The sequence below is a fragment of the Staurois parvus genome, unplaced genomic scaffold, assembly GCF_062004578.1.
Source record: "Staurois parvus isolate SC_StPar_1 unplaced genomic scaffold, SC_StPar_1.0 ptg000175l, whole genome shotgun sequence".
Taxonomy (NCBI): domain Eukaryota; kingdom Metazoa; phylum Chordata; class Amphibia; order Anura; family Ranidae; genus Staurois; species Staurois parvus.
This window is the reverse complement of record NW_028317971.1, coordinates 561,248-575,295: the sequence shown is the minus strand read 5'-3', so window position 1 is coordinate 575,295 and position 14,048 is coordinate 561,248. Positions and strand designations below refer to the sequence as shown.

Below are 14,048 nucleotides of genomic sequence, written 5' to 3'. Positions count from 1 at the left end.
TCCCATTTATACAAAGGTTTTGCCTTTAATCTCTAATTTAAACTGAATGGGTTGTTTAACAAGGGTGGGGTTCACATATATTTTAACTTATCTTAATTATATATTCTCTTCATTTTTAGGTACTTTCTATGTCTAATATACATTTCCCTGGGAGGTGCAGGAGCTGCATTCAGCATCAAAACAAAGTGAATACAAATCTTTACCCATGCATCCAAGGGAGCATTGGTGTTTACAAGAGTATTGCCACGTACAACCATTCACTTGAATATCACATTGTACACAGGACCTGTGGCCCCCTTGGTTGAAGGAAAGTGCCTTGAAATTTACTCTAGGCAAAGAAAATGCATAGAAATGTCAGTGTGCATGAACGCCAACAGTACTTTGTGATGGTGAATTTACATTGACTTTTAACATTTATCCAACCAGCAGCTTCACATTTAGAAGGTTCATTGTCACAGGACAGGTCCAAGAAATTGCATTTGTTTAATTAGAATGCATACTGTAGAGTAAATACAAATGCACACACACTAAATAAAAAAACATAAATAAAAGGACATCATATTTTTCTTTTTCTCAATGCTACATTTTAATTTAAAAAATTGCTACAAGCATTTTGTTTTATATTTTACTACCACTCCATAAGCCTTTTGTTACATTATTATTAAACGATAACATTGCCAGTCACAGTTCATTAGCAGGAAGGACTGTTCGTTGAAACATGTTTTATAAAGACAGGTGCACCATGAGTGTGTGTGTGAGTTGTGTGTGTGTTTTGTCAGTTACATAATCTCTGTTGCAGATCTGTAATCTGGCACTGCAATGTGAAGCCTGCTACAAGTGCATAACTAATTCTATGTACTAAGTATTCTTATTTCATTCTTCAAACTGCAAAGTGGGATCCAAATGCAAGAGTCACACTTGAAGGAACACCACTCAGGGTGGAAACTCCTAGTAAATTATATCAGGCACATGGCTTATTCTTACTCACTGTAAACTGTAAGTTTTGGCAATGGGACTTGTAATTGCAATGAATGTTACAGATCCCTTCACCAACCACCTATCACAGCCTTTGCTACAGATAGAATAAAACAGCATCGGAATCAATGGCGACTTATCTGACAGGCAGAAATCGTTCATTGCTCAAGGAAACCCTAGCAACATAGGGGTTGAGCAGCAATGAACAATTACTATCTCTAGGATAAGTAACCATGGATGCCAATAATGCTTTTATCAATCTGCTGTATAATGAGACATTCTTCCCATTGACCACCAATGCTTGGATCATTCTTGCCATTGGCCATTAATGTTAGCAACATTATTCACATTGGCCACCAGTGGGGGACCAGGGGAACTTTCTACCAATGATCATCAATGTAGGGTGGCCCTTACCCCACTGATCATTGACCCAAGAGTGTTGATCTCCAATGGCTGCCCATGCAAGGGAGAATTTCTCTGACACTAATGTATGGAAGAACTTTTCTATGGGCCACCAATATATCGAGCATTCTTACCACTGACCACCAATGTATGGAGCATTGTTCCCACTGACCACCATGGTAAGGGGGAACTGTCTGCCAATGACCACTTATGTAGGATGGTCCTTACCCCACTGATCACTGATTCAAGAGTTCCCTTTCCCCCATTGACTTCCAATGTGAAGGAGCATTACACTGACCACTAAAGTTCAGGAGCACTTTTCCAAGGACCACCAATATATGGAGCATTTTTGCCACAGGCCACCAATTTATTGAACATTCTTCCCACTGACCACCAGAGTAAGGGGGACCTTCTGCGAATGACCATTAATGTAGGGTGGTCCTTACCCCACTGGTCACTGATTAAAGAGCTTCCTTTTTCCACTTATTTACAATGTGAGGGAGCATTACACTGACCACTAACATAAAAGACCACCAGTATAAGTGGGCACTTTTCCATAGACCACCAAGGCAAGGCAACACAATTGTAACATTTCATTTTTTTTTTACATTTCTTTTCATTATTATTACTCAATATAACTGGATCCTTCAGAGCAGTCCTGTAAATTTAAATATGCCAAGTACACAACATTCTTTTTTTTTTTTAATAATTTATTCTTATACCTTTTATTTATGGTTTGTGCCAATGTACCCTGAGGTTTTTATATATATATATATATATATATATATATATATATATATACGCTACTAATTATTATCAGGTCTTCTCTGAGATCTTAAAGTTATTTCAAGAGCTCTTCCCTGTTAAAAAAAAAGGTTGAGAAAGGCTGGCCCAGGTTAACTTTAATTTCCCCTAACTGTGACATAAATGAAATGATGAAAACCATTTGTCATTAAGCATATTGTCAGATAGGAGCTTTCCCTGTAGAAATGTCTTCTCTTCCCTTCTATCATGTGCCATAGGGTAAGAGTGTTTGACCATTATTACCTAATTATGAAATCCATGTGGGATTTTTACCAGGTGACATTCACTCAAACTAAAACCGGTGACAGTAAGGTCTTATGCCTGTCATATTCTAAAGGCAGGGTCACACAAGAGCTTCTTATGCCTGTGATTTCACAGGTGCAGTCCTGTTGTTGGAGGAGAGCTTTTCCCACATAATACTGAGTGGGGGCAATTCAGTAGGGCATTGGTGACATATTTAGGGTAGTGTGTATGCAGTTAGAAGCCTTGCGCCAAATTCATGAGAAATCTGCAACATTTTCATTCTTTTTGCAACACTTTTATTGTACAGTGCTAATGTTGCCACAAACTCATAAAGAAATATTGCCAATACTGATAATAAGGAAAGTAACGGTAAATAAGACCTATTCCATGTGGAGTAAATTGTTGATTGTGTTGCACATGTAATTATTGTGTTGCATCATTTGAGACAATTCTGCAACAAAATGTCTGAATGATATTCAATATGTTTCCATTACTCCCCCAACTTCTACAAATAGCTTCTCTGCCTATAAAATTACACCGCTTTGCAGATTCATATGCACTTTACAAATCTGTACATGAATGTGTTGCAGTTTTCACCCTTTGTCGCGCTACCGCAAGACTCTTTATGATTTACAGGGAGTGTGCCCAGATCAGGACAATGTCACACAGAATCTTTTATAGCAATGTTTTTTTTCTTAATTGGGAATTGTGCTGTGCAGTTTGCTGATGATCGTTGTCTCATTTCAGTAAGAAATACTCTGACCCTGTCACACACACAGCATTGTTTGATGAAAAGGCCTCTCAGCTGGCAGGTTACAAGCACAAAATTATTAGCAGGGAACACTCATATGTGACGAAGTTCTTAAAGGAGAGGTACAGCCAAAGCTCTTTTGGCTGTACTTCTCCAATTGGGAATGAGCAAAATTGCTTTAAAATAAACATATAGCACAAGGATAAAATGATCCATTTTAATCACAAACTGTATTGAAATGTGCTTTATTAAAAACTCAGTCCCTAAGTGTTAAACTGACTTTACCAATCTGATTTCACAACTTTTTTTTGAGGGGAGAATATAGTTACAACTCTGTTTACATTACATAAGGATAAATGTGCCTACCCATAATGGCTGATTGGTCATTCTGTCTAATAACAGCTGCTTATTACTAACCAGCCAAGGGCCACTGAGCTCTGATTGTTCTCTGGCAGCTATCAGAAAGCTACCAGTTCTCCAATAAAAACCAATCAGGTTACTGGAAAAAAGAGAGCTGTCACTTATCTAAGATCACAATAAACCATTCCAGAAATCCCTCACCTAAAACAACCTATCAGGCTGCTACTGGAAGACCAGAGCTGTCACTTATCTGAGATTATTATAACACATCCCAGAGATCCTTCACCTTATACAACCAATCAGGTTATTGTAGTAAGAAAGCTGTCACTTATCTAAGATTACATTAAAACATCCCAGTGATCCTTTACCTTTAAAAACCAATCAGGTTACTGAAAGACCACAGCTGTCACTTATCTAAGATTACTGTAACACATCCCAGTGATCCTTTGTCTTAAACAAGCAATCAGGTTACTGTAGGAAGAGAGCTGTCACTTATCTAAGATTACATAAAACATCCCAGTGATCCTTCATCTTAAACAACCAATCAGGTTACTGGAAAACCACAGCTGTCACTTATCTGAGATTATTATAACACATCCCAGAGATCCTTCACCTTATACAACCAATCAGGTTATTGTAGTAAGAAAGCTGTTACTTATCTAAGATTACATTAAAACATCCCAGTGATCCTTTACCTTTAAAAACCAATCAGGTTACTGAAAGACCACAGCTGTCACTTATCTAAGATTACTGTAACACATCCCAGTGATCCTTTGTCTTAAACAACCAATCAGGTTACTGTAGGAAGAGAGCTGTCACTTATCTAAGCTTACATTAAAACATCACAGTGATCCTTCACATTAAACAACCAATCAGGTTACTGGAAGACCAAAGCTGTCACTCATCTAAGATTATTATAAAACTTCCCAGTGATTCCTGGCCTTAAACAATCAATCAGGTTACTGGAACAACAGAGTTGTTATTTATCTAAGATTATTATAACACATCTGAATCACCCTTCACTTCAAACAACCAATCAGGTTACTGGAAGACGAGAGCTGTCACTTATCTACGATTATTATAACACATCCCAGTGATCCCTCACCTTAAACAACCAATCAGTTTACTGGAAGTAGAGAGCTGTCATTCATCTAAGATTATTATAACACATCTCAGTCATGCTTCACCTCAAACAACCAATCAGGTTATTGGTGGAACAGAGATATCACTTATCTAAGGTTACTCTGACACATCCCAGTGATCTTTCGCTTCAAACAACCCAATCAGGTTAAAAAATAAAATGCCTAACTCTAACTCCTTACAGAAAATACAAGTTAATTTGGTGGGTATAGTATACAGTCCTTCTGGAAGACTCAATCATTGGGTAAAGTAGGGAAGAAGTTGTCATGGTCGCAGAATTTCCCATCATTCAGTAACACTACAAATCTCTCTGCTGTGACATGTGGAAATAGTCATAGAGCGAATAACAGCAATATTGCCATCTCACTATGGGAAGCAGAGTGCATTGTCTGAATATCACTCACTGTATGTTTCCTGTTCGTGCAGAATAAACCTTTTTTGGTAAATAATTGCTAAAACTTGCCAATTAGTTTTTTTTAACAAGAAAATGCTGTATTTAGAATATATAAAATGTATATTTACAGTCTAGTTTTAGTACATAATCCCTTTTTCTATTTATTTTATTTATATTTACTTGTTAGTCTATATTTATAGTGAGATATTATGCCACCGGTTATTTATCTTTGCTCCATGTGCCTGGGTGATATTATTTCCACTCAGATCAATGAAGAAATAAAATGCAATGTGAGCCTGGAGCCCCCTGATCACAATCACCTACAACATCAACATGTCACATGGAGCTTGTGCACTGTCATCCTCTGACCACATCATAAAACTTGGGTGACATTACTAGCCACAGCCCGGCCATGTGTCACTCAGAACACAATGTTCTAGGAAGCGGATCCTCCAAGCACACCCACTGACACAGTCTGGAAATGAAGATTTGAATAATACATGCGCATCAGAATAGAAGGCAAAGGATTGCATTGAATGTATTACAGTAATCTATGCAATTAGAACGGATCCCCCCAACTGGCTGATGCATCACTGTTCTCTGTGTGCAAAGAAGGTTCCAGCAATGAATCCACCGCACTGTTCTATCACTTAGCTAAACAAATAATCACTGTGCAAGAAATAAAAAGGAGCAATGAGTGCAATGGTCGTTCAAGTGACAAGCAGAGCCATGTACCTGGGACAGCAGAGGTGATTGGGTTTTCCCATGTGACATAAGCCAATGCATGGCTCTTCAGCTGCTCCTGCCATCCACTGCTGATCCACAAGTGTACTCCATCCAAAATAAACCAATGGGATCAATCAGCTGATCAGAACATCTCCACCTGAAGTGTAGAGTCCCCAGGTGATCATCCTTTCTAGATCCCCCAGCAGAGGACCTGAGCACCGGCCAACTCCAGAGGAAAGCTCTGTGACCTGAGCAAAGTGTAATTCCCAAAGCCAAGGAGGAAAGAGCAGTGCAATAATCCAAGCGAGACGAATGCCCTCTCACAGAGCCATCCGGAGAGCCGTTCTTCTGCTGACAGACACTTTCCAAGCTGTGCAGTGTGTGCGATCAGCAGCCAACTGGACGGATCCCCGATGGGTCCTCCACCTAATTCCGTGATCGTCAGCACACACGTCAGTGGAGGAGGTCACAGAGCTCTGTGTGCCTCTCACACTACAACAATCCGCTCTACAGCAGATCTGCTTAGATATTTCCCCAAACTCTGCTAGATGGGGGGAGCAGGAGAGCATATGGGGGCAGCATGGAGAAGAACCTAGCAAGCATCGCATGGTGGGGACAGCATGGAGAGGAACCTAGCAAGCGTCGCATGGTGGGGCAGGTGGGGACAGCATGGAGAGGAACCTAGCAAGCATCGCATGGTGGGGCAGGTGGGGACAGCATGGAGAAGAACCTATCAAGCATCGCATGGTGGGGCAGGTGGGGACAGCATGGAGAAGAACCTATCAAGCATCGCATGGTGGGGCAGGTGGGGACAGCATGGAGAGGAACCTAGCAAGCGTCGCATGGTGGGGCAGGTGGGGACAGCATGGAGAAGAACCTATCAAGCATCGCATGGTGGGGCAGGTGGGGACAGCATGGAGAAGAACCTATCAAGCATCGCATGGTGGGGCAGGTGGGGACAGCATGGAGAGGAACCTAGCAAGCATCGCATGGTGGGGCAGGTGGGGACAGCATGGAGAGGAACCTAGCAAGCATCGCATGGTGGGGCAGGTGGGGACAGCATGGAGAGGAACCTAGCAAGCATCGCATGGTTGGGGCAGGTGGGGACAGCATGGAGAAGAACCTATCAAGCATCGCATGGTGGGGCAGGTGGGGACAGCATGGAGAAGAACCTATCAAGCATCGCATGGTGGGGCAGGTGGGGACAGCATGGAGAGGAACCTAGCAAGCATCGCATGGTGGGGCAGGTGGGGACAGCATGGAGAAGAACCTATCAAGCATCGCATGGTGGGGCAGGTGGGGACAGCATGGAGAGGAACCTATCAAGCATCGCATGGTGGGGCAGGTGGGGACAGCATGGAGAGGAACCTAGCAAGCATCGCATGGTTGGGGCAGGTGGGGACAGCATGGAGAAGAACCTATCAAGCATCGCATGGTGGGGCAGGTGGGGACAGCATGGAGAAGAACCTATCAAGCATCGCATGGTGGGGCAGGTGGGGCAGCATGGAGAAGAACCTATCAAGCATCGCATGGTGGGGCAGGTGGGGACAGCATGGAGAAGAACCTATCAAGCATCGCATGGTGGGGCAGGTGGGGACAGCATGGAGAAGAACCTAGCAAGCATCGCATGGTGGGGCAGGTGGGGACAGCATGGAGAGGAACCTAGCAAGCATCGCATGGTGGGGCAGGTGGGGACAGCATGGAGAAGAACCTAGCAAGCATGGCATGGTTGGAGGTGGGGACAGCATGGAGAAGAACGTATCAAGCGTCGCATGGTGGGGCAGGTGGGAAGAGCATGGAGAAGAACCTAGCAAGCATCACATGGTGGGGCAGGTGGGGAAAGCATGAAGAAGAACCTAGCAAGCATCGCATGGTTGGGGCAGGTGGGGACAGCATGGACAGGAACTAGCAAGCATCGCATGGTGGGGCAGGTAGGGACAGCATGGACAAGAACCTAGCAAGCATCGCATGGTGGGGCAGGTGGGAAAAGCATGAACAAGAACCGAGCAAGCATGGCATGGTTGGGGCAGGTGGGATAGCATGTAGAAGAACCTAGCAAGCATCACATGGTGGGGTAGGTGGGGACAGCATGGAGAGAAACCTAGCAAGAGCATTTCATGGTTGGACAGGTGGGGATAGCATGAAGAAGAACCTAGCAAGCACGGCATGGTGGGGTTCTAGTGGACCACATGTTCTATTCATGGCAGCCACTCTGCAGCCTGACAATCGGGGTGAAGACTTGGATATAGTGTATCCTACTGAAAAGCCACTGGATACAATGAAATAGAAACAGAGCTTTTCAGAAGAATATCTTCTTATACCCCAGCCCCCATTTCATTGTCTGGCTTTTCTCAGCTACTCAGTGATTCAAGGTTTGACATTCGTCTAGTAAATCTTTCTCTTGATGGTGATGCACCAGCTAAAGTCATAAATGAACCTCATTTCAATGGCTAGCTCATAATAGTTTCTTGGTGTAAAGTTTGCTACAGATTCAGTAAAGTTCCTTCCCTTGTTTATGAATGCACCAGCTACAAATAATCATAATTTTAAGAGATGACTTTTCTTAGTTATTTAAGGGTTCAAGAACTGAAACTCTTACAGTAAAGTCCAAACTTGCTCTTGCTGGTGGATGTACCAACCACAGTTATAGATGACCATCATTTTGACAAATGATTCTTCTTAGTTACTTTATGGTTCAAGGATTAATACACAAGCTAAAGTTATAAATTAACCTCATTTCAATGGCTAGCTCTTATTAGTTTCTTGGTGTAAAGTTGGATGCTCATCCAGTTATGTCCTTTCCCTTGTTGGTGAATGCACCAGCTACAGTCATACACGAATATTATTTTAACTCTTCGTAGTTACCTAATGGTTCAAATTGATACTCATCCAGTAAATTCTAACCCTTCATTTGATGGTGAAAGCACCACCTAGAGTCATAAATGAACCTCACTTCAATGGCTGGCTCTTGTTAATGTTTATGTTCAGTGTTTGATACTTATTCAGTAAACTCGTCCTTGGTGGTTGCACCATGGCTGGCTCTTCTTAGTTGTTTAGTGGTTCAAGGTTTGATACTCATCTAGTAAAGTCCCAGCTTTCCCTTGGTAGTGGCTGCACTAGCTATGGTCATATTTGAATGGCTGGCTCTTCTTGGTTATTTACTGGTTGAAGTTCAATCTTCCCCTTGTTGGTTATGCACCAGCTACACTCATTAATCAGCCCCATTTCAATGGATGGCTGTTCTTATTTGCTTGATTCAAGGTTTGATACTCATCCAGTAAGAACCAAACTTTCCCCAGTTGGTGATGCACCAGCTACAGTCATAAATGAACATCATGTCAAAAGCTGGCTCTTCTCAGTTGATTAGTGGATTGAAATTTCATACTTATCAAGAAAAGTCCAAACTTTCCCTTGTTGGTGACTGCACCAGTGACAGTCATAAATTAATGTATAGTTCTTCCCTTATTATTTACTGGAAACAGAGCTGAGATGAGGAACTCATTTTTGTTAAGGTTTAACTTTCCCTCATCTCAATATCTAATAACTCCCATGTCCTTAGTGCACCCTACCTATACATTTCTTCTTCCTTCATACAAAGTATGTATCCCTTACAATGACTTCCTTGTTTCTCAAGGTTACAAAGCAATAAATAATCTCCAGGTATAAACTATCCCACTCTTGAGACATATCAGCTTGATGAAACATAATGCATAGTCTTGACACAGATCAAGTCAACCGACTTATAGAAGGTATAGCAGGACTGATCAGAAGCTTACTAGTAAGCTCAGGTTGGCAAGGATAACATTTAATACTGGAGCAGGGACTACTGGAGCAGGGACATTGTCCCCAACCCACCACTCATTTTCTAGCTGTCACATTACTAAAGCAGCTTAACACTGACTGAGTACATTTGATTGTCTGTTCTGGGCAACATCCCTGCTTCTCCTTTTACCAAATAGCAGAAAGACCAAATAAATGTCCAAATCATAATCTGATTCCTAAGTGCAATATATATTAGTCGTCTATACTGCACTACTTTTAGAGGTTAGCTGTCATGATTGTGTCATTGAACGATGAAGGTCTCAGGGATGTTTGTCCACACTACACACATAACCCGACAATTGGCTATATAATGATACAATATACCCTGACAACCGCAATGATCAATTGTTCCTGGAAACATAATAATGCACTGTTCCTATGGAAAGAACATATGTTTATTAAAAAAAAAAAAAAGCAGAGCAAGTGTATAAACATATTAAGATGAAGGCGCTTTGTGTACATTGACAATTCCACTTCTAATGTGATACAGAATGTACAGATTGAACATCGAGCAGTCAACACAATTCTTTGCAGATCTGGATGGCAGTTCTTGTTTAACAATTAGTGACTATAAACTGCATAGCAAACAAGGCACACAACAAGGACACATAGTAACAAGAATACACAGAAGATAAACATAAAAGACAAACACTTCAAGGCGCAGCAACCATTCTATGATCACACGCTGGATTTCTAGGTCTACTTGCACATTGTGATGTACCCTGGAACAGGGGGAATGGGATGACAAGGATCTAATGGCACTGGTGGTGATCGCATGATATTCGTCAACCATTTTAGCTAAACTAAGGAAACTGTGCCTCTCATTTGCTGTGTCAGCTCCTTTGCACATGCGTACGAGCCGGTTTTGTGGCAGCTATTTGTGGGTTCTGCCAATACAGCTGGGCGCCTGCAGTACAGCACAGGGTTAACAATGTACCGGGCACACAGCACACAGCCCTGCCTGGGGACTCATTAGGCTCTTCTGCATTGCTAAAGCAACAGGGAGTTGGGCTCTTGTCGCATTTCGTGTCCCTAATGCCAGTGACAGTCATGTGCCTCCCCTGCACACAGTCTACAGGGACTCTACACCTCCATATGTCCAAGGAAACACACAATGCAAACCAGAAAGTCACTGTAGAACTACAACAACCAGCCTGCCCTGCAGCCCTGTGTACTGGCACCATCAGCCACTGTCCAGCACAAAAACGGCCAAGTCCATCTAAACCCAAGAACAAAACATTTTATATTTCAGCTCACCAGTACTGTGAGGTGGTGGCTGCATTAGTTTTCTGGAAGTACATTTCCCTTCTGTGAACTACAGACCACCCCCCTTCCAGAAGATGTGGCTCAATTTCTGTACAAAAATACCAGCTGTCCCTGCCAGAAATTGGTTGTTCTTGTGACTTCTTGTGAATGTAACCAAAATCTCAATGTTATCAGCCTTCGCAGTTCCCTTTTGTGAACTACAGAACACCTCCCACAAATGTTATAGAGGTCAGGAGAGCTGGCTCCATTAATTTTCTGCAAGCACAGTACCAGTTGTCCCTTCCAGAAATTGGTTGTTCTTGTGGCTTCTAGTGAATATAACTGAAATCTCAATGTTATCAGCCTTCCCAGTCCCCTTCTGTGAACTACAGAACACCTCTCTTCAATGTTATAGAGATCAGGAAAGCTGGCTCCATTAGTTTCCTGCAAGTACAAATACCAGTTGTCCCTGCCAGAAATTGGTTGTTCTTGTGGCTTTTTGTGAATGTAACTGAAATCTCAATGTTATCGCCCTTCCCAGTCCCCTTCTGTGAACTACAGAACACCTCCCTCCAATGTTATAGAAATCAGGAGAGCTGGCTCCATTCGTTTTCTGCAAGTACAGACAAATACCAGTTGTCCCTGCCAGAAATTGTTTGTTCTTGTGACTTCTTGTGAATGTAACTGAAATCTCAATGTTATCAGCCTCCCCAGTTCCCTTCTGTCAACTACAGAGCACCTCCCTCCAATGTTATAGAGATCAGGAGTGCTGGCTCGATTAGTTTTCTGCAAGTACAGGCAAATACCAGTTGTCCCTGCCAGAAATCTGGAGTTTATGTTATTTACTGCTAATTTAACTGAACGCTCAAAGCCTTTCCAGTTCCTTATGGGGACCTACAGAACACCACCATGTGTTTAGAAGAGGGGGAGGTGTTTGTAGCCCAAATTAGTCATTAGTGACAATGGTTCTCCTCCATAGATGTTGTACAGGGAGTGAGGAGTTGGCATAGTGGGGTTTATTTTACTGAAGCTGAAAAATGCTAAATCTGGTGCAGCTCTGCATAGGAACCAATCAGCTTCCAGGTTTTATTGCCAAAGCTTAACTGAACAAGCTGAAGTTAGAAGCTGATTGGCTACCATGCACAACTACACCAGATTCTGAGTGCACCAGTTTTAGTAAATCAACCCTACTGTGTTACTGGCAGGATCACAAGGTGAAAATAAAGGAAAAAGAGCCTGAAAAGGGTAAACTAATGAAGTCACCACATTTTGGGACTGATAAATGGAAAGATTTTACATTTTTGTTCTTGGTTTTTAAATTTTATAACAAAACATCCTGGATTAATCCAAACATTAAACAAAACACCCAGGATTAATCCAAACACAAAACTCAACACCCAGGATTAATCCAAACAAGATTGCTGTTAACTCTTCCCTGTCCAAATGCAACAGCCTGTTATATAGGTTATAAATGTACATTGCACAGGAATGGATACCTTGGGGTTGATTTACCTATAGGCTGCTTACTTTGCAAGAGAAGTTGCTTTTTGCATTGGAATTTCCCCTTAGCCTAGTGAATGTGGTGAAAATTCACTTTGTAAAGAACAACCAATCAAGCGCCAGCAAATAAAAAAAAACTGTATTTTTGCTTGCAGATGATTGGATGTTGAAGGTCAGCAGATCCTCACCTCATTCACTAAGGTCTGGGGAAAATTCCCTTGCAAAGTGAACAGTCTGTCTTCAGTAAATCAACGCCCTATGTGTTTTGTAGAGAACTAGAAGGAGTTGTGAATGTGTTAAGAGTCTGAGCACACCACTCCTAGCACTTGTGATGACATGGATGTAGAGGCACAGGGCTGACAGTGACAGTGTTCTGAGGCCAGCACCGCCATGTCAGTGTAGGGATCAGGAAGGATGGACCTTACTCCTTCGCCTGGACTTTACACACTGACAAGTCTGCTGGAGGAAAAAATCATCCCACCATCACACCGCCTCTCATTCTTGTTTCATTCGCTAAAACACCTCCTGAGACAACAAATGAAAGTGAAAGCGAACACCTACCTTGTACGGTTTGTTTTTTTCCCGTGACAAACTATCCGGTGTGCCAGTGTAGCAGGCGGTGGCGGTGACAGTGACAGTGGGGAGGTACACACACGTACACACACGCACACGCAGCAGCAGCGCAGCGCCTGCCCTGCCTCGCTCTCTGCCTTGCTCTGGCTTGCTGCCTTTGTAACTTTTAAAGTGATTTTCCACTTCGAGTCAAATACAAGTTACAGTTCGGGGCGAGTCATTTCGAAAGAAGGTCACATGGCCTGCCAGAGGCAACCGACAGATCCCCAGCTCAGCACTTCCTAGCAGATCGAGGGAGCCCCCAACACCCCCAGTTCGGATAGGGATCTGCTGGGATCTAGTGCAGACGGGACGGATCGGATCTCACACACAGCTGGTCGCCTTACCTGGAGGAAGTTTATTGTCAGCATCTTAGAGATCAGCGACAGCCCCTCTGTCTGCTGTGTGCAGCACAGGCTCCTTCCAACATGGCATCCACCTAGAGCCGCACATGCACCGACTGCTGCTCTGCACAAATTTCACACAACTCCCTCCATGACCTTTACAGCAGTTGCAAAATTTCTGAGCCAATTAAAGAGTGTTTGTCAGCCAAGCCTCCTCCACCCATGTCTATTGATAGTATGTCCTGATCCCAGCACTGTCACTGGGCATGTGACATATGACAGCAATGGTGGCTGCCATCACTCTCTGTGCAACGCCACTGCCATTGTCTCTGCCATGCCTGGTGCCTTGGCATCGGCTCGGTTTTTACAGGTTGTGATCAAAGGAGAAAACTTGGATCAGGTTTCAGTTTTACTAGGCAGCTGAGTTACTAAAGTGTGTTTATAATAATATAAATATTAAATATATACTTAGAATAATGAATTCTATCCTTTTAATGATTATATACTATTACTAGTACTTCTACTAACAATATTTCATATGAATACTACTACTACTACTAATAATAATATTTCATATTAATACTACTTCTACTACTACTAATAATAATAATAATTGATATGAATACTACTACTACTACCACTACTACTACCACTGCTACTACTACTACTACTAATAATAATAATTTATATGAATACTACTACAACTACTACTAATAATAATATTTCATAT

General features: G+C 42.3%; 1 protein-coding gene across 3 annotated transcripts in view; it reads right to left on the bottom strand.

The window, feature by feature from the left end:
* The window catches only part of LOC149462367 (scm-like with four MBT domains protein 2), a 245,553-nt gene extending 232,498 nt beyond the window's left edge, over positions 1 to 13,055 (bottom strand). For 2 of the 3 annotated variants that reach the window (XM_089676862.1, XM_089676865.1), the window contains exon 1: positions 5,805 to 6,193. The gene's annotated coding sequence lies outside the window, so the exon portion shown is untranslated. Of the gene's footprint in view, positions 1 to 5,804; positions 6,194 to 12,923 lie in introns of those variants that run through there. The other variant, XM_089676863.1, reaches the window with a different exon arrangement.
* Positions 13,056 to 14,048: the final 993 nt, after the last annotated feature.